We start from the raw sequence: 21,748 nt of genomic DNA, 5'->3' as shown, positions 1-21,748 counted from the left end.
TGGTCTTATAGTCTAAATTTTGATTTGAAGGGGGTGAATACTTATGCAATCAATTATTTTGTGTTTTATATTTATAATTAATTTAGATCACTTTCTGGAAATATGTTTTAACTTTGACACAAAGAGTCTTTATCTGTTGATCAATGCCGAAAACTGCCAAATTAAATCCATTATGATTTGATGTTGTAAAACAATAAAACATGAAAACTTCCAAGGGGGTGAATACTTTTCATAGGCATGAATCCACCATTTCTGCTGACAGCTCATTCCACACTCTCACCACCTTCTGAGTGCAGAAGCTCCTCCTCATGCTATCCTTAAACATTTCACCTTTCACTGCTAACCCATGACCTTTAGATCTAGTACCACCGAACCTCAGTGGAAAAAGCCTGCTTGAATTTATCTGATCTGTTCCCCTCATAAAGTTGTATACCTCTTATCAGTCAACTTAGATTTAACAAAACTATAGTAAGTTAGCCTCAATCCTCTGGGATTTCAAAATTGAGAAGAAGAAACAGTACTGCTGCTTACCAGACAACAAGCAACATAGATAAGAATGAAGTACCAATAATCAGTTTGAAGAGAAAATTGAAGTTAATATTTTGGAGAAACTGATTGTTCCACATAAACTGATACCCAAATAAGTATAACCGTAACAAGTGGATGCTGCAACTAGTTGGTTTCGCTTGAACAAATGGACCCAGACTTGGTAGTTCCTCCGAGACTCACTTTATTGTTAGTACAGAGAAGAAAAAAATAGAGAGTTGGGGGAAATGCTTTATATCATACACTACTGACACCACTAATAGGTGGGGCTAACTGAAGCAACCCCCAGTAGTCTACACCGCCGAGTATACTTAGCAACATCTGCGTGGTCCCTGAGGCAGATAATTGACCGTGGACTGGCTAGGGTGGGGTCCTTGTCGTCGGTTCAGCTGCTCGGCCGGAAGGTGGGACCCAGGTGAGTGGTCTGCCCAAGAGAGAACTTGCCCACCTTTTATAGCACTATCGCCACCTCCCAGTCCAGCTGGTAGGGGCGAGGCATCCAATCCGACGTTTACACAACCCTAACCTTTTGGTCAGGTGACCTCCAACAATCGGCCTCTGCCTCCTCAGGGACAATGCATTCTATTAATCTTACAACCAAACAATGTAAAAAAAAATGTTCTTTAGAGACAAGGTGATTAATTACTTTTACACAAATCAGTTCTTTTACTGTGCTTTCAGGCCATGTTATCAGGTAGACCAGAGTCACATTGCTCTCCCCTTATCTAGTATCAAGGGTCAATTTGCCCAACACGCAGGACAGACCCACAAATTCCTAACTGTTAACCATTTCCTTGCCACATCCATTTTTCAGACCCACACATCTCACCCATACACTGTTCAAAGTTCAACGGACATTTATTATCAAAGTACATATGTATATATCACCATATACAACTGAGATTCATTTTCTTGTGTGCAATCACAATAGAGTTAATGAAACATCACATACAACAGAACGGACAACAACCAATGTGCAAAAAAAAACACATCAAATTATGCACAAATACAAAAAGAAAAAGAAACAATAATAATAATGCATAAATAAATAAATATGCAATAAACATCGAGAACATGAGATGAAGGGTCCTTGAAAGTAAGTCCAGGTAGATTTATAGGTTACATGGGTGCAATTGGGTGATGTGAGCTCATTATGCAAGAAGGGCCAGTAAGAGTGCTGTATCTCTCAAAAACTAAAGAGATACAGTAAGTAAAAGGGTTATTGTACTGGAGAATTTCAATCTTCAATGTATTAACTAGGATTGCCTTAACATTAAGGGCACGGGGTAGGGGGGAGTTTTAGTGGTTCAAGGAAACCATGCTGACCATGGTCTATTTTAGCATGTGCCTCCAAGTACCCTGAGACCTCATCCTTAATAATCAATTCCAACATCTTCCCAACCACTGAGGTCAGACTAACTGGCCTATAGTTTCCTTCCTTTTGCCTCTCACCCTTCTTGAAGAGTGGAATAACATTTGCAATTTTTCAGTCTTCCAGAACCTTTCCAGAATCCAGTGTTTCTTGAAAGATCATTACTAATGCCCCACAATCTCTTCAGTCACCTCTTTCAGAACGCTAGGTGTACACCATCTGGTCCAGGTAACTTATCTATCTTCAGACCTTTCAGTTTCCCAAAAACCTTCACTTTAGTTTTGGTAATTTTTAACACACCATGCCACTTGACCCCTGGAACTTACTGCTAGAGTCTTTCACAGTGAAGACTGTCTCAAGATACTTATTCAGTTCATTCGCCATTTCCTTGTTGCACATTACTACCTCTCCAGCATTGTTTTCCAGTGGCGACTTTCACCTCTCTTTTACACTTTATGTATCTGAAGATGTTGAAATTGAAATCGCATCCATCATTTGCGCTGGTAGCTCATTTCACACTCTGACCATCCCCTGAGTGAAGAAGTTTCTTCTTATGTTACTCTTAAACATTTCACCCAACCTCAGTGGAAAAAGCCTGATTGCATTTACCCAACCTATACCCCTCATATCAAACCTCTATCAAATCTCCCTGCTTTCTTCCATGTTCTAGGGAATAATGCCCTAACCTATTCACACTTGCCTGATAACTCAGACCCTCCAGTTCCAACAACATCCTTGGAAATTTTTTCTGTACTCTTTCAACCTAATTTGCATCTTTTCTGTGGGTAGTTGATAAAAACTGCAACAATACTCCAAACTTGGCCTCACTAATGTCTTAGACAACTTCAAAAAACCATTCCAATCTTTTGATCTATGAAGGCCAATGTCCCAAAAGCTTTCTTTATGACCTTATCTATCTGAGATGCAACTTTCAATGATTTATGGACCTGTATTCCCTGATCTCTTTAATCTACTGCACTCCTCTGTGCCCTACCCCTCTCTGTGTGAGACCTACTTTGGTTGGTCATCCCAAAGTGCAACACCTCACACTTGCTTGCCATTTTCACAGCTGGTCCAGATCACACTGCAAGGTTTGATAGTCTTCCTTGCTGTCCAATTTACCCTCCAATCTTGGCATCATCTGCAAATTTACTGATTCAACTAAACACATTATTATCCAGATCATTGATTAGAGATGACAAACAACAATGGACTCCAATCCTGTGGAAATGCACTAATCACAGGCCTCCGTTGAGAGAGGCAAACGTAGAACATAGAAATCTACAGCACATTACGGGCCATTCAGCCCACAATATTGTGCCAACCATGTAACCTACTGTAGAGACTGCCTAGAATTTCCCTAGCGCATAGCCCTCTAGTTTTCTAAGCTCTATGTACCTGTCTAACAGGATCTTAAAATACCCTATTGTATCAGCTTTCACCACCCCCGCTGGCTGTGCATTCCATGCACCTACCACTCTGTGTGAAAAACTTACCCCTGACATCCCCTCGGTACCTATTTCCTAGCACCTTAAAACTATGCCCCCTCATGTTAGCCAATTCAGCCCTGGGAAAAAGCCTCTGTCTATCCACATGATCAATGCCCCTCATCACCTTATACACCTCTCATTCTCTGTTGCTCCAAGGAGAAAAGGCCAGTTCACTCAACTTATTCTCATAAAGTATGTCCTCCAATCCAGGTAACATTCTTGTAAATCTCTTCTGCACTCTCTCATCCGTCCTGTAGTGAGATGTAGATCAGATTAGATTAGATTCAACTTCATTTCATTGTGCCGAGTACAGATACAAAGCCAATGAAATGCAATTAGCATCTGACCAGAAGTACAAAAGAATAGTATTATTTACAAAATAACTGTGAATAAACAGTAAGTGCTACAACACACAAATATAAAAGTACTGAGACAATACAATACGGATGCAATACTGCTTAGCGCTGTGATGACAGGTTCAGCAGTGTCACAGCCTCAGGGAAGAAGCTCTTCCTGAGCCTGCTGGTGCGGGAGCGGAGGCTCCTGTAGCGCCTACCGGATGGGAGGAGAGTAAAAAGTCCATGGTTAGGGTGAGATGCATCCTTGATAATGCTCTTCGCCCTGCCCAGGCAGCGTTTGTGGTAGATGTTCTCAGTGGTGGGCAATTGGGTGTCGATAATCCGCTGGGCAGTTTTCACCACCTACTGGGTGCTTTGTGGTCCAATACGGGACAATTGCCATACCACACCGAGATGCAGTTAGTGAGTATGCTCTCAATGGTACAGCGGTAAAAGTCCGTCGTATACTGGGACAGAGGTGAGCTTTCTTGATGCTTCACAGGAAATAAAGGTGCTGTTGCGCCTTATTGATCAGGATGGAGGAGCTTAGGGACCAGGTGAGATCATCGGAAATGTGGACACCAAGGAACTTGAAGCTTGATACACGCTCCACTACAGCTCCATTGATGTAGATGGGGACATGAGCATGGCTCCTAGCATGCTTGAAGTCCACAATAATCTCCTTGGTCTTCTGGGTGTTAAGGGCCAAGTTGTTATCGGCACACCACGCGGCCAGGTGCTGGACCTCGTACCTGTAGGCCGTCTCGTTATCTTCTCTGATCAGGCCAAGCACCGTGGTGTCGTCTGCGAACTTGATTATGGAGTTAGAACCATGTACAGAAACGCAGTCATAGGTGAAAAGGGAGTACAGGAGAGGGCTCAGCACACAGCCTTGAGACATGCCGGTGTTTAGGGTGAGAGTGGAGGAGGAGAGGTTGTCTAACTTAACTGATTCGAGTCTGTTAGTCAGAAAGTCCAAGGTCCAATTGCAGAGGGATGAGCTGATACCAAGCTGGCGAAGTTTGGCGATCAACTTGGAGGGGATCACAGTATTGAATGCAGAACTAAAGTCAATGAACAGCATTCCGACATAAGAGTTGGGGCTGTCCAGGTGGGTCAGGGCAGAGTGAAGTGCCATGGAGATGGCGTCCTCTGTAGACCTGTTGGTGCGATGGGCAAATTGATGGGGGTCCAGGGTAGTGGGCAGACAGGATTTCAGATGTGATAGAACCAGCACTTTGCAATGATGGGGGTGAGTGCAACTGGGCGGAAGTCATTCAGGCCCGTGGCAGTGGAATGCTTCAGCACTGGCACGATGGTGGTGATCTTGAAGCTTGTGGAACAACTGCCTGAGCCAGGGACAGATTGAAAATGTCCGTGAAGACCCTGGCCAATTGTCCTGCATAGACTCTGAGCACACGGCCAGGTATTCCATCCAGACCAGCTGCCTTCCGTACATTCACCCTGCTCAGGGTGGCGCAAACATCAGAGGTGGAAAGTGAGAGAGGCAGTTCACTAGGTGGGAGATCCGCTTTGAGGGTGACCTCCTTGTTGTCTCGGTCAAAGTGAGCGTAGAAGTAATTGAGCTCATCAGGGAGGGAACCAGAGCTGGAAGGGGACACAGTAATAGATGGTTTGAAGTCTGTAATGACCTGTATGCTATGCCACATGCATCGGGGGTCCGAGGAGTTGAAATGCTCCTCGATTCTCTGTTTGTATTTGTGTTTAGCCTGAGAGATTCCCCTCCTCAGGTCGGCTCTGGCTGAGCTGTAAGCCTCCCGGGCTCCAGACCTGAAGGCTGAATCTCTGGCTTTGAGCAGGAGATGAACCTCTCAGTTCATCCATAGTTTCTGATTGGGGAAATCTTTTATTTGCATTTATGAGGTGAGCAAAACCGAACACAGTACTCCAAGTGTGGTCTGACTAAGGTCTTATATAGCTGTAACATTACATCTCAGCTCTTGAACTCAGTCCCAAGGTTGATGAAGGCTAATACAACACACGCCTTCTTAACAACACTGTCAACCTGTGCAGCAGCTTTAGAGTGTCTGATGATAACAGGCCCCAAGATCTCTCAGATCCTCCACACTGCCAAGCGTCTTATCATTAGTATTATATTCTGTCTTCAAATTTGACCTACCAAATTGAACCACTTCACACATATCTGGGTTGAAGTCCATCTGTCACTTCTCAGATGATCCGCAACACACCCAACCTTTGTGTCATCAGTAAACTTACTAACACACCCTTCTACTTCTTTATCCAGGTCATTTATAAAAAAAATCACAAAGAGGAGGGGTCCCAGAACAGATCCCTGTGGAATACCACTGTTCACCATCCTCCATGTAGAATGCAAACCATCTAAAACCACCTTTTGCCTTCTGTTGGCCAGCAAATTCTGGATCCACAAAGCAATGTCTCCTTGGATCCCATACCTCCTCACTTTCTGAAGGAGCCTTGCATGGGGAACCTTATCAAATTCCTTACTGAAATCCATATTCACTAGATCAACTGCTCTACCTTCATCAATGTGTTTTACTACATCCTCAAAGAATTCAATCAGATTCAATCAGGCTTCTAAGGCATGACCTACCCTTGACAAAGCTATGCTTGCCCACCACTGAAGTCAGACTCACTGGTCTATAATTTCCTGGGTTATCTCTGCTCTCTTTCTTGAACAAGGGAACAACATTTGTAACCCTCCAATCGTCCAGTACTTCTCTCGTCCCTGTTGATGATGCAAAGATGATGCAATCTCCTCCCTCGCTTCCCACAGTATTCTGGGGTATATCTCATCCGGTCCCGGTGACTTATCTATCTTAATGCTTTTCAAAAGCTCCAGCACATCCTCTTTCTTAATGTCTAAATGCTCAAGCATTTCAGTCTGCTGTAAGTCATCCCTACAATTGCCAAGGTCTTTTTCCCTAGTGAATACTGAAGCAAAGTATTCATTAAGTACCTCCGCTACCTCCTTCTGTCACAACCACAAATTTGGCAGCACATCAGATTCGACAATTGCGCTCATGAATATGCCCATCTCAGCTAACTATTATTTCATTATGATTGTATTTAACTCCATTCATTCCGTCGTGGTATTTGTCGAGACTTGGACATAGCTATACTTTGAGATCTGCATTCCGCCTTGCCTGAGAAATTGGACTGTTGAGTCAACTGAATCTGAAGACTACCGGTATTCGCTTAATTCTTAGCTGCTCTTTTCAGCAGAAGTGTAGGCTTTGTTTTCCATTTGAGAGTTTTAGTTAACAGCCCTGTTTGACCTAGCGTTCGTTTTCTTTCCCATTAACACTGTTTGCATTAACGGCTGTGAACTATCGACCCGTGTCAGTGTCTCTCACTCTGCACTTGGGCCATGTCCGAACCCTTGTGACAGCAAGTCTCGACCACACAAAGATGAACCCAGCGGAGAGCAACTGACCTTGGCCATGAGATTCATTGGTCCGAGTGATTCGTCGAGGCAACAATGTTCCGTTGGAATTTCTACGTATGAACTCTTGTTTCTGTCTCCAGTATGACAAAAGATCTTGCCCAGTAATGGACCCAGCAAAGTTTGAACAGTGACGTTTTGACATTGGAGGCTAGATGAGAGGCTGGTCTTTATTCTGAGTGCATGTCCTGACTCTACATTCTGAGAGTCCCGAGTCTACATTCCGAGCTTCTCTAATCTACATTAATTTTCTCAGGCATCCATTCCAAGCTTTTCAACTCACAAGTACCTGGGTTCCCAGCGTTGCAGTCCTGTAACTCAAGTCTGCGTATCAAATGAGCGCTTCAAGCAAGCTTATCAATTGATTCAACAAATCATCATTCAATTCAATAGTATAAATTCCGGGAGAGCCCTACTCCAAAAGCTGATCCCCGGCTGGTGTGCCTATCAAGAGTATTTTTAACCCCTTGATGAAAGTCATGGTACAGACTGGGGAAATGAACTTTCAAGTAGCAAATTAAAACATATTTACAGAGAACCACCTAGCTTAGCAATTATGTTGTCTTGATCTGTAAAACTGATAGTGTATCCTAATTGTCTCTGGAAAAAGATTGTGAAAGATAAATACTGTGAACACAATTTGAAAAGGTTCCTTCTCTAGGTTTTCAAAGTTTCATGGTTTCAAGGTTTCCCAAGGACTTCTTTCTATGTTCCCAGGGTTTTCTTTTTCCGATCGTTTCCAAGGCTGAATGTGTTTAGGGTTTTTCAATGTCCTTCCTATCTCGGACTCCCAAGCCTCACTCTCGGCCCCGCCTGAAGTTTCTTGATCTGTCTGTTGGGGTTCCTAGGCCCCTCAGGATTCCTGGTCTCTCAGTCTGTTGGAGTTCCCATACCACTCAAGTTGCCCAGGTCTCGAGTTTTCAGGTCTTCCTGGGCCATCAGATGTCAGCTATAGGGTGGCGGGGGCGGGGGGGGGGGAGGGTCCTGCAGTGACTACTTCAGGCCTGTGCAGGACATCAGAGAGCTTTTGGGCTCTGAGATTTTTAAAACACCTGGATTGGTTAAGCTCTTCCTTCAGTTAGTCCTGACGAAGGGTCTCGGCCCGAAACGTCGACTGTACCTCTTCCTAGAGATGCTGCCTGGCCTGCTGCGTTCACCAGCAACTTTGATGTGTGTTGCTTGAATTTCCAGCATCTGCAGAATTCCTCGTGTTTATGGATTGGTTAATTGTTGCTTAGCAGTTATTAATGGTTTTAGGGTTTGTGTTTTCCCAAGCGACTCGCTCTTTGTAATGAAGTTTCCTGGTGCTTTCTGTTTAAGTTATTTTGATAAGTTCATATTCTGTTAGCTTTATTGAAGCAGATATCGGATTAACTCCAATCGGAGGGAGTCCTCATTTTGAGAATGATTTGTCTCACTGTGTCACTTGGTCGAGCTACCTCTGTCTAAGCTCTTGTTTCTGTCTGACTTTGGCTCCAATGTTGGCTGTGCACACCATGGCACTTATTGTAGTAATTTCTACTTTGAAAAAGGCACACTCGACAACTTCATGCCAAAGCAACAACTTTATGCCGAACTTCAAAACCGTTATGTATATACAGAGGCTTTCACAACCCGTACGGCATGGCAGGAACACTATATACCAAGCCCACCGGAAGTAAAAAGAATGGAAGTAAAACCCCCCATTATCCGAATTAGTATTAACTTACTTTTAATAATGCTCACATTACAACACTTCTCCCCCTTTAAAATCCAACATCCTCAAATGTAAAAAACTAGGAAATAAAAACAGTGGTGTTATTAACTTGTGTACCCCTGAAAACTAATACTAGTATCTCAGCAACAGTTTATCAATACAAAACATCTTGAAAATGTGACAGATTCAACATTCAATCCAACAACAACAAAAAAAGAACTGTCTTGTCAAAGGTTCAGTCTGTCAGGAGGTTTACGAGTGCGTTGTGATCTGCGCACTACCCCCGGTGACCCAGCAGGCACTGCTGGTGTGGATGCATGCTAGGGGTCTGTGTGTCTGCGTGAGAATGTTCATCCTCCTCAGGGGACCCGACCCCTCTGCCAGCGTCTCGCTCTCTGGCAAAGTCACTGGTGGACATGCTTCCACCGTAGTCTGTCTCACAAATGGAAACTCCATGGAACTGACCGCCTCTGAGCCGGTATCATGACGCAGGCGCACAGTGCACATGCTCCTGATGTCTGCGGAAAACACGCCCATCAGTCAGCTTAACAACATAGGAGACGGGAACACTCTGCTTAAGAATAACCCCAGGCAGCCATTGCTGATTGTTTCTCACATAGACATTGTCATCCGGTTTTAACTGTCTCTCTCGCACATGTTGATCATGTCCCTCCTTCTGCTTTTCCTGCTTTCTCTCCACTTTCGCCTTCGTGTCTGGGCACAGCAGGTCCAATCTTGACTTGGGCCTACGCCCCATCAGCATCTCTGCAGGGGTGCGGGCGGTTGTAGTCTGTGGCGTGAGGCGGTATTTAAACAGGAAACGTGAAAGCCGCACGCTAAGAGGGTCCCGTCATCCGCTTCAGGCCGTCCTTCATTGTTTGAACAGCCCGCTCAGCCAAACCATTGGAGGCTGGGTGGAAAGGAGCTGTCCGAATGTGATGAATGCCATTCTGCTGCATGAACTCACTGAACAGTTCACTAGTGAACGTCGGGCCATTATCAGTGACCAGAGTGTCAGGCAACCCGTGGAATGCAAACTCTTGCCTGAGTTTGTCTATGGTTGAGGGGGCTGTGATGTTGCTCATGATGTGAGCTTCGATCCATTTAGAATGCTACCATTACAAGAAACATCTGCCCCATAAAAGGGCCAGCAAAGTCCAAATGTAGCCTCGACCAGGGGTGGTCTGGCCACTCCCATGGGTGCAAAGGAGCTGGTGGTGGCATATTCTGATTAGTCTGACATTGCGTGCATGATTTTACCTTGTTCTCCAGATCCCGATCCATTCCTGGATTCCTAGGATCTCACAAGGCTTTTCATTCGAGACACTCCTGGGTGAGTCTCATGAATTTCCTCCACAATCTGTGAATGGCCAGAGGGAGGCATGATGACTCTCGCCCCCCAGAAAACGCAGCCATCCTGCAGACTGAGTTCTGTCTTGCGTTTGGCATAAGGCCTCAGCTCCTCTCTTTCCACGACTCTGGGCCAACCTTGTAAAAGAAAAGTCTTGACTTGGGGCAGGACTGGGTCCCTCTCTGTCCACTGTCTGATCTGGGTCGCCTTTACAGGTGTCTCTGACAGTCTCTCCAATGAAAACACAGTCTCTGGAGGCACATATGTAGCAACAGGTGTCTCAGGTAAAGGTAGTCAACTCAGTGCATCAGCATTTGCATTATTCCCACCCGCTCTGTACACTATAGTGTACCAGTAGGCTGACAATGTAAGAGCCCAACGCTGTATCCTGGCTGAGGTTAGCGGTGGGATGCATCTAGTCTCACTGAACAGGCTCATCAGTGGTTTATGGTCCATATAAATTGTAAATACGTGTCCATAAAGGTACTGATGAAAGCGTTTGACCACAAAAACAATGGCCAGAACTCTTTTGTCTAGCTGTGAATAACCCTTCTCAGCAGCTGTCAGGGTACGTGAAGCAAAACCAATAGGCTTCTCTGAATGGTCCTCCATTACATGTGAGAGAACTGCCCCGATTCCATAGGGCGAGGCATCGCATGCCAGAGTGATCTCCTTGTCTGGGTCATAGTGAACAAGCAGCTTCGCTGAGTGGAGAAGTTCTTTCACTTCCTTGAAGGCTTTCTCCTGCTCTTCACCCCATTGCCACTTAGTGTCCTTGTGAAGCAGTTTATACAGTGGGGTCAAAACCCTTGAGAGGTCAGGAAGAAACTTCCCAAAAATGATCTGAGTTCCGTGAGGGTCTTAGGGCTTGAGACCTCCTTAATAGCTCTCACCTTGTCCTCCACAGGGCAAACCCCCTTAGCTGTGATCTTGTGTCCCAGGTAAGAGTTGGACCCCCATGTCCTCCTGTAAGTCTCCTCACTAATGACCTATGCAGTAGCCCCTGAATCAATCTCAAACTTAATGTCCTTTCCCCTGACAGTGACTGTAGAATAATATGGTTCAGGTGGTTCCTCATCAGTTTCCATTCCAAACATGCTGTAGGCACACGCTGCCTCTTCATCTGCATCTTCTAGATGGTGTGTGGCTGCCTGAGCCTGTTGAGCTTTCCCCTGTCCAGGCTTAATCTTACCTTTTGAACTAATGCACTTTTTAGCTAAATGTCCCTTTTTGCTACAAGCATGGCAGACAGTGTCTTTGAATTTGCAATTATTTGCATAGTGCGTCCCTCCACACCGGAAACATTCCACCCGCTTTCCCTGTTTAACCAGTCTCCCTCCTGACTTGGTGCACTGCCGCCAACTGCGATCCCCCATGTCCTTTCTGGATATCCTTGACATAGCCGTCTCCATGCCTTGGGCAATCTCTAAGGCTTTCTTGAAAGTCAGTGGTGGGGTTTCCCCTAACAGGCAGTGTTGTATGCCGTCATTATTAATGCCGCATACCAATCGATTACGGAGCATGTCTTCCAACACCGCTCCGAAATCACAATGCTCCCACAACTGCCGAAGCTCGGCCACAGACTGACCTGGCTTCCTGAAACGGCTGTGAAACTTACACCGTTGGACTATCATAGAAGGTTTCGGATTGTAGTGGTTCCCCACGAGCTTGACCAGTTCATCATATGGAATGTCCCCCTGGCTTCCACGGTGCAGCTAAATTCCTTATTAGCTTGTAAGTCTTCACCCCACACACACTCAGGAGAATAGAGCGCTTCTTAGCCTCCTCCGTAATTCCATTAGCACAGAAAAAGTGTCCCAACCTTTCCTCATACTCCGGCCAGTCCTCCGTCATGTCCACAAAATCAATGACAGTCCCAAATGTAGCCATCTGAACGTGAGGCCCCTTATCGGCGCAGCTGCTCCCATTCGATACCTGCCGACACGTCCACAAAACCAGTTCACATTGTCACCAAAAATATGTGGTAACTTCTACTTTGAAAAAGGCACACTCGACAACTTCATGCCCAAGAAACAACTTTATGTCGGACTTTGAAACCATTATGTATATATAGAGGCTTTCACAACCTGTACAGTATGGCAGGAACACTATATACCAAGCCCACGGGAAGAAAAAAGAAAGGAAGTAAAACCCCCCATTATCCTAATTAGTTTGAACTTACTTTTAATCATGCTCACATTATAACACTTATCTACGAGCATCACTGAAGGACATCTTGGGCAAGTCCATCATTCGGGACTTCCGGCACACACAGGTTTGTGGCGCCTCAGGGGCTGCGCCTAGAGAGGGGACCCTGTCACAACCACAAATTCGGCAGTGCATCAGATTCAGCAATTGCGCTCATGAATATGCCCGTCTCAGCTAATTATTGCTTCATTGTGATCGTATTTAACCCCATTCATTCTCTCGTAGTATTTGTCGAGACTTGGACGTAGCGATGCCTTGATATCTGCATTCCGCCTTGCCTGAGAAATTGGACTGTTGAGTCAACTGAATCTGAAGACTACCGGTATTCGCTTAATTCTTAGCTGCTCTTTTCAGCAGAAGTGTAGGCTTTGTTTTCCATTTGAGAGTTAGTTAATGGCCCTGTTTGACCTAGCGTTTGTTTTCTTTCCCATTAACACTGTTCGCATTAAAGTCTGTGAACTGTCGAACCTCGTCAGTGTCTCTCACTCCACACGTGGGCCATGTCCGAACCCTTGTGACACCTCCGACTCGGTGCACACATTTCCAGTATCGTATGGTCCTATTCTTACACAGCTCATCCTCTTGCTCTTCACACCCTTGGGGTTTTCCTTAATCCTGCTCACCAAGGCCTTCTCATGGCCCCTTCTGGCTCTCTTAATTCCATTCTTAAACTCCCTGCTAGCAACCTTATAAATTTCTAGAGCTCTAACAGTACATAGTTTCTTGAACCTTTTGTAAGCGTTTCTTTTCTTCTTAACTAGATTTTCTACATACTTTGTACACCATGGTTATTTAACCTTACCGACTTTTCCCTGCTTCAAAGAAACATGCCTGTGCAGAACTCCTTGCAAGTGCTCCCTGAATATTTACCATATTTGTCGTGGATTTCCCTGAAAACATTTGCTCCCAAGTTCCTGCTAAATAGCATCATATTTCCCCCAACCCAAATTAAATGTTTTCTCAAATTTTCTGTTGCTATCCCTCTCCAGCACTATGATAAACAAGATAGAGTTGTGGTCACTACCTCCAAAATGCTCTCCCACTGAGATCTGACACCAAACCAGGTTCATTCCCCAATACCAGATCAAGTACAGCTTCTCCTCTAGTTGGCTTATCTAGATATTGTGTCAGGAAACCTTCCTGAACACACCTAACAAACTCCACCCCACCTAAACCTCTTGTGCTAAAGTGATGCTAAGTAGTAGTAGTAGTCATACTTTATTGATCCGAGGGGAGATTGGTTTTCATTACAGTTGCACCATAAATAATAAATAGTAATAGAACCATAAATAGTTAAATAGTAACATGTAAATTATGCCAGTAAATTATGGAATAAGTCCAGGACCAGCCTATTGGCTCAGTGTGTCTGACCCTCCAAGGGAGGAGTTGTAAAGTTTGATGGCCACAGGCAGGAATGACTTCCTATGATGCTCTGTGTTGCATCTTTGTGGAATGAGTCTCTGGCTGAATGTACTCCTGTGCCCACCCAGTACATTATGTAGTGGATGGGAGACATTGTCCAAGATGGCATGCAACTTTGACAGCATCCTCTTTTCAGACACCACCGTCAGAGAGTCCAGTTCCATCCCCACAATATCACTGGCCTTACGAATGAGTTTGTTGATTCTGTTGGTGTCTGCTACCCTCAGCCTGCTGCCCCAGCACACAGCAGCAAACATGATCGCACTGGCAAACATGATAGCAACATTGGGAAAGTTTAAAATCTCCCATCACAACCCTATTATTGCTCTATTCCAGAATCTGCCTCTCTATCTTACCCTTGATATTCCTGTTACTATTGGGGAGAGGTCTATAAAAAAACACCCAGTAGAGTTATTGGCCCTTTCCTCTTTGACTGCCACCCACACTGACTCCTTTTCTGCAGCCATGACACTATCCCTAATTAGTAATACCACGCCCCCCCCACCTCTTTTGCCTCCCTCTCTGTTCTTTCTGAAACATCTGCTGAACCATGTCTATGCCCACCTGGACAAGCCAACGAGCACTGTGAGGGTCATGTTTTTTGACTTCTCCAGTGCGTTAAACACCATCCACCCTGCTGTGCTGGGGGAGAAGCTGACAGCGATGCAGGTGGATGCTTCCCTGGTATCATGGATTCTTGATTTCTTGACTGGTAGACCACAGTCCATGTGCTTGCAACACTGTGTGTCCGACTGAGTGATCAGCAGCACTGGGGCTCCACAGGGGACTGTCTTGTCTCCCTTTCTCTTCACCATTTACACCTCGGACTTCAACTACTGCACAGAGTCTTGTCATCTTCAGAAGTTTTCTGATGACTCTGCCATAGTGGATGCATCAGCAAGGGAGTACAGGTCTACGGTAGGAAACTTTGTCACATGGTGTGAGCAGAATTATCTGCAGTTTAATGTGAAAAAGACTAAGGAGCTGGTGGTAGACCTGAGCAGAATTAAGGTACCTGTGACCCCTGTTTCCATCCAGGGGGTCAGTGTGGACATGGTGGAGGATTACAAATACCTGGGGATATGAATTGACAATAAACTGGACTGGTCAAAGAACACTGAGGCTGTCTACAAGAAGGGTCAGAGTCGTCTCTATTTCCTGAGGAGACTGAGGTCCTTTAACACCTGCCGGATGATGCTGATGATGTTCTATGAGTCTGTGGTGGCCAGTGCTATCATGTTTGCTGTTGTGTGCTGGGGCAGCAGGCTGAGGGTAGCAGACACCAACAGAATCAACAAACTCATTCGTAAGGCCAGTGATGTTGTGGGGATGGAACTGGACTCTCTGACGGTGGTGTCTGAAAAGAGGATGCTGTCAAAGTTGCATGCCATCTTGGACAATGTCTCCCATCCACTACATAATGTACTGGGTGGGCACAGGAGTACATTCAGCCAGAGACTCATTCCACAAAGATGCAACACAGAGTATCATAGGAAGTCATTCCTGCCTGTGGCCATCAAACTTTACAACTCCTCCCTTGAAGGGTCAGACACCCTGAGCCAATAGGCTGGTCCTGAACTTATTTCCTGGCATAATTTACATATTACTATTTAACTATTTATGGTTTTATTACTATTTATTATTTATGGTGAAACTGTAATGAAAACTAATTTCCCCCGGGATCAATAAAGTATGACTATGACTATCTAAAGCCTGGCACCTCAAAAACCATTCCTGCTCCTGAGATATCCAAGTCTCTGTAATGGCCACGATGGCATAGTTCCACAACATCTACCACAGCTCTCTGGCTTCTCCCTCAAAGCCAATGTCTAATCCAATTTACTACCTCATCCTGAATGCCAAGTGATTGCGGTACTAGCAAACATTCCCGCTTGGTTGTCGGGGATTGAAATCCGGTGCGGCTCGAAGTGCCATAACGGCATATTCCACACTGTATCTCCAAATAAGCAAACAAATAAATAAGATAGATGAATGAAAGATAGATAAATAGACAAATAACTAAGTAAAGCAATCTGCTGGAGAAACTCAGCACAGAAGCAGCACCTATAGGAGAAACGGAAACAGCAAGATGACGGTATGAAGAGAAGGAAAGTGGCAAGATCTGATTCTGAGGGATTGCTGGACTGAAGAAGGGTGTTCAGAGATGGAAAACAGTAACCATATAACCATATAACAATTACAGCACGGAAACAGGCCATCTCGGCCCTTCTAGTCCGTGCTGAACTCTTACTCTCACCTATTCCCACCGACCTGCACTCAGCCCATAACCCTCCATTCCTTTCCTGTCCATATAGGTATCTAATTTAACTTTAAATGACAACATTGAACCTGCCTCAACCACTTCTGCTGGAAGCTCGTTCGACACAGCCACTACTCCCTGAGTAAAGAAGATCCCCCTCATCTTACCCCTAAACTTCTGCTCTTTAACTCTCAACTCATGTCCTCTTGTTTGAATCTCCCCTACTCTCAATGGAAAAAGCCTATTCACATCAACTCTATCAATCCCCCTCATAATTTAAAATACCTCTATCAAGTCCCCCCTCAACCTTCTACACTCCAAAGAATAAAAACTTAACTTAGGAGATGAAACCCAGGCAACATTTTAGTGAACCTCCTCTGTACTCTCTCAATTTTATTGACATCTTTCCTATAATTTGGTGACCAGAACTGTACACAATACTCCAAATTTGGCTTTACCAATGCCTTATACAATTTCAACATTACATCCCAACTCCTATACTCAATGCTCTGATTAATAAAGGCCAACATACCAAAAGCTTTCTAAACCACCCTATCCACATGAGATTCCACCTTCAGGGAACTATGCACCATTATTCCTGGTCCCTCTGTTCTACAGAATTCTTCATTGCCCCACCATTTACCACGTATGTCCTATTTTGATTGCAGCACCTCACATTTTTCGGCATTAAACTGCATCTGCCATCTTTCAGCCCACTCTTCTAACTGGCCGAAATCTCTCTGCAAGCTTTGAAAACCTATTACATTATCCACAACGCCACCTATCTTAGTATCTTCTGCATACTTACTAATCCAATTTCCACCCCATCATCCAGATCATTAATATATATGACAAACAACATTGGACTCAGTACAGATCCCTGAGGCACACCGCTAGACACCGTCCTCCAATCTGACACACAGTTGTCCACCACTACTCTCTGGTGTCTCCCATCCAGTCACTGCTGAATCCATTTTACTACTTCGATATTAGTGCCTAACGACTGAACCTTCCTAACTAACCTTCTGTGTGGAACCTCGTCAAAGGCCTTACTGAAGTCCATATAGACAACATCCACCGCTTTCCCCTCAACAAATTTCCGAGTAACCTCATCAAAAAATTCAATAAGATTTGTTAAACATGACCTTCCACACACAAATCCATGTTGACTGTTCCTAATCAGACCCTGTCTATCCAGATAATTATATATACCATCTCTAAGAATACTTTCCATCAATTTACCCACCACTGACGTCAAACTCCCAGGCTGATAATTGCTAGGTTTACTCTTAGAACCCTTTTTAAACAATGGAACCATATGAGCAATACGCCAACCCTTCGGCACCATCTCCGTTTCTAATGACATTTGAAATATTTCTGTCAGAGCCCCTGCTATTTCCACACTAACTTCCCTCAAGGTCCTAGGGAATATCTTGTCCGGACCCGGAGACTTATCCACTTTTATATTCCTTAAAAGCGCCAGTACTTCCTCTTCTTTAATCGTCATACTTTCCATAACTACCCTTCTTGTTTCCTTTGCCTTACACAATTCAATATCCTCTCCTTAGTGAATACCGAAGAAAAGAAATTGTTCAAACTCTCCCCCATCTCTTTTGGCTCCGCACATAGCCGTCCACTCTGATTCTCTAAGGAACCAGTTTTATCCCTCACTATCCTTTTGCCACTAACATAACTGTAGAAACCCTTTGGATTTATTTTCACTTTACTTGCCAAAACAGCCTCATATCTTCTTTTAGCTTTTCTAATTTCTTTCTCAAGATTCTTTTTACATTCTTTATATTCCTCGAGCACCTCATTAACTCCAAGCTGCCTATATTTATACTAGATTCCTCTCTTTTTCCGAACCAAGTTTCCAATATCCCATGAAAACCATGGCTCTCTCAAACTTTTAAACTTTCCTTTCAACCTAACAGGAAAATAAATCAAGGAAAAAGAATAAATCAAGGAAGGTAGTGCACCCGTGGCTGACAAGGGAAATTAGGGATAGTATCAATTCCAAAGAAGAAGCATACAAATTAGCCAGAAAAATGTGGCTCACCTGAGGACTGGAAGAAATTCAGAGTTCAGCAGAGGAGGACAAAGGGCTTAAATAGGAAGGGGAAAAAAGATTATGAGAGAAAGCTGGCAGGAAACATAAAAACTGACTGTAAAAGCTTTTATAGATATGTGAAAAGAAAAAGATTGGTTAAGACAAATAAAGGTCCCCTACAGACAGAAACAGATGAATTGATTATTGGGAGCAAGGACATGGCAGACAAATTGAATAATTACTTTGGTTCTGTCTTCACTAAGGAGGACATAAATAATCTTCCGGAAATAGTAGGGGACAGAGGGTCCAGTGAGATTGAGGAACTGAGGAAAAGACATGTTAGTAGGGAAGTGGTGTTAGGTAAATTGAAGGGATTAAAGGCAGATAAATCTCCAGGGCCAGATGGTCTGCATCCTAGAGTGTTTAAGGAAGTAGCCCAAGAAATAGTGGATGCATTAGTGATAATTTTTCAAAACTCTTTAGATTCTGGACTAGTTCCTGAGGATTGAAGGGTGGCTAATGTAACCCCACTTTTTAAAAAAGGAGGGAGAGAGAAACCAGGGAATTATAGACCGGTTAGCCTGACATCGGTGGTGGGGAAACTGCTAGAGTCAGTTATCAAAGATGTGATAACAGCACATTTGGAAATCGGTGAAATCATCGGACCAAGTCAGCATGGATTTGTGAAAGGAAAATCATGTCTGACGAATCTCATAGAATTTTTTGAGGATGTAACTAGTAGAGTGGATAGGGGAGAACCAGTGGATGTGGTATATTTGGATTTTCAAAAGGCTTTTGACAAGGTCCCACACAGGAGATTAGTGTGCAAACTTAAAGCACATGGTATTGGGGGTAAGGTATTGATGTAGATAGAGAATTGGTTGGCAGACAGGAAGCAAAGAGTGGGAATAAACGGGACCTTTTCAGAATGGCAGGCAGTGACTAGTGGGGTACCGCAAGGCTCAGTGCTGGGACCCCAGTTGTTTACAATATATATTAATGACTTGGATGAGGGAATTAAATGCAGCATTTTCAAGTTTGCGGATGACACGAAGCTGGGCGGCAGTGTTAGCTGTGAGGAGGATGCTAAGAGGATGCAGGCTGACTTGGATAGGTTAGGTGAGTGGGCAAATTCATGGCAGATGCAATTTAATGTGGATAAATGTGAAGTTATCCACTTTTTTGGCAAAAACAGGAAAACAGATTATTATCTGAATGGTGGCCGATTAGGAAAAGGGGAGGTGCAACGAGACCTGGGTGTCATTATACACCAGTCATTGAAAGTGGGCATGCAGGTACAGCAGGCAATGAAAAAGGCGAATGGTATGCTGGCATTTATAGCAAGAGGATTCGAGTACAGGAGCAGGGAGGTACTACTGCAGTTGTACAACGCCTTGGTGAGACCACACCTGGAGTATTGTGTGCAGTTTTGGTCCCCTAATCTGAGGAAAGACATCCTTGCCATAGAGAGAGTACAAAGAAGGTTCACCAGATTTATTCCTGGGATGGCAGGACTTTCACATGATGAAAGACTGGATGAACTAGGCTTATACTCGTTGGAATTTAGAAGATTGACGGGGGATCTGATTGAAACGTATAACATCCTAAAGGGATTGGACAGGCTAGATGCAGGAAGATTGTTCCCGATGTTGGGCAAGTCCAGAACGAGGGGTCACAGTTTGAGGATAAAGGGGAAGCCTTTTAGGACTGAGATTAGGAAAAACTTCTTCACACAGAGAGTGGTGAATCTGTGGAATTCTCTGCCACAGGAAACAGTTGAGGCCAGTTCATTGGCTATATTTAAGAGGGAGATAGATATGGCCCTTGTGGCTAAAGGGATCAGGGGGTATGGAGGGAAGGCTGGTGCAGGGTTCTGAGTTGGATGATCAGCCATGATCATACTGAATGGCGGTGCAGGCTCGAAGGGCCGAATGGCCTACTCCTGCACCTATTTTCTATGTTTCTATGTTTCTAAAGATCCTGTACCCTCAAAATTTCACCTTTAAATGACCTCCATTTCTCTATTACATCTGTCGCATAAAAAAAATTGTCCCAATCCACTCCTTCTAAATCCTTTCGCACCTCCTCAAAGTTAGCCTTTCTCCAATCAAAACCCTCAACCCTGGGTCCAGTCCTATCCTTCTCCATAATTATATTGAAATTAATGGTATTGTGTTCACTGGACCCGAAGTGCTCCCCAACACATACCTCCGTCACCTGCCCTATCTCATTCCCCAACAGGAGATCCAACACTGCCCCTTCTCTAGTTGGTACCTCTATGTATTGCTCTAAAGAACTATCTTGCACACATTTGACAAACTCCAAACTATCCAGCCCTTTTACAGAATGGGCTTCCCAGTCTATGTGTGGAAAATTAAAATCTCCTACAATCACAACCTTGTGCTTACTACAAATATCTGCTATCTCCTTACAAATTTGCTCCTCCAGTTCTCAGTCCCCATTAGGTGGTCTATAATACACCCCTATAAGTGTCACTACACATTTCCTATTCCTCAATTCCACCCAAATGGCCTCCCTAGACGAGTCCACTAATCTATCCTGCCAGAGCACCGCTGTTATATTTTCTCTGACAAGCAATGCAACACCTCCCCCTCTTGCCCCTCCTATTCTATCACACCTGAAGCAACAAAATCCAGGAATATTTAGTTGCCAATCACACTCCTCCTGCAACCACGTTTCACTAATAGCTACAACATCATATTTCCAGGTATCAATCCATGCTCTAAGCTCGTCCACCTTTCTTACAATGCTCCTAGCATTAAAATAGTTGCATTTAAGAAAATCTCCACCTCTTACTCTCTGTTTATCATTAATGGAGCAAACAACTTTGTTATCTTTTTCTTCCTTCTCCGCTACATCTTCGGTCTGAGTGCTCCCGATCTCTGTCCCCTGCCTATCCTCCCTCACACACTGTGTACTAGCTTTCTCTATTTGTGAACTAACCTCCTCTCTCCTAGTCTCTTCAATTTGATTCCCACTGCCCAACCATTCTAGTTTAAAGTCACCTCAGTAGCCTTTGCAAATCTCCTCGCCAGGATATTGGTCCCCCTAGGATTCAAGTGCAACCCGTCCTTTTTGTACAGGTCACACCTGCACCAAGAGAGGTCCCAATGATCCAAAAACTTGAATCCCTGCCCCCTGCTCCAATCCCTCAGCCACGCATTTATCCTCCACCTCATTGCATTCCTATTCTCACTGTCGCGTGGCACAGGCAGTAATCACGAGATTACTACCTTTGCGGTCCTTTTTCTCAACTCCCTTCCTAACTCCCTATATTCTCCTTTCAGGAACTCTCCCCTTTTCCTACCTATGTCATTGGTACCTATATGTACCACGACTTCTGGCTCCTCTCCCTCCATCTTCAGGATATCTTGGACATGATCAGAAACATCCCGGATCCTGGCACCAGGGAGGCAAACTACCATCCAGGTCTCCGGACTGTGTCAACAGAATCGCCTACCTGACTCCCTAACTATCGAATTCCCTATTACAACTGCCCTCCTCTTCCTTTCCCTACCCTTCTGAGCTACAGGGCTGGACTCTGTGCCA

At 44.4% G+C, this 21,748-nt stretch overlaps 1 protein-coding gene across 1 annotated transcript in view; it reads right to left on the bottom strand.

The window, feature by feature from the left end:
• Nucleotides 1-21,748, bottom strand: part of LOC140190525 (adhesion G protein-coupled receptor B2-like) — a 1,142,782-nt gene that overhangs the window by 1,051,976 nt on the left and 69,058 nt on the right. The gene's annotated exons all lie outside the window — the stretch shown is intronic.

This window comes from Mobula birostris, chromosome 30 (assembly GCF_030028105.1).
Source record: "Mobula birostris isolate sMobBir1 chromosome 30, sMobBir1.hap1, whole genome shotgun sequence".
Lineage (NCBI taxonomy): Eukaryota > Metazoa > Chordata > Chondrichthyes > Myliobatiformes > Myliobatidae > Mobula > Mobula birostris.
This window is presented reverse-complemented; position numbering and strand designations above follow the sequence as displayed.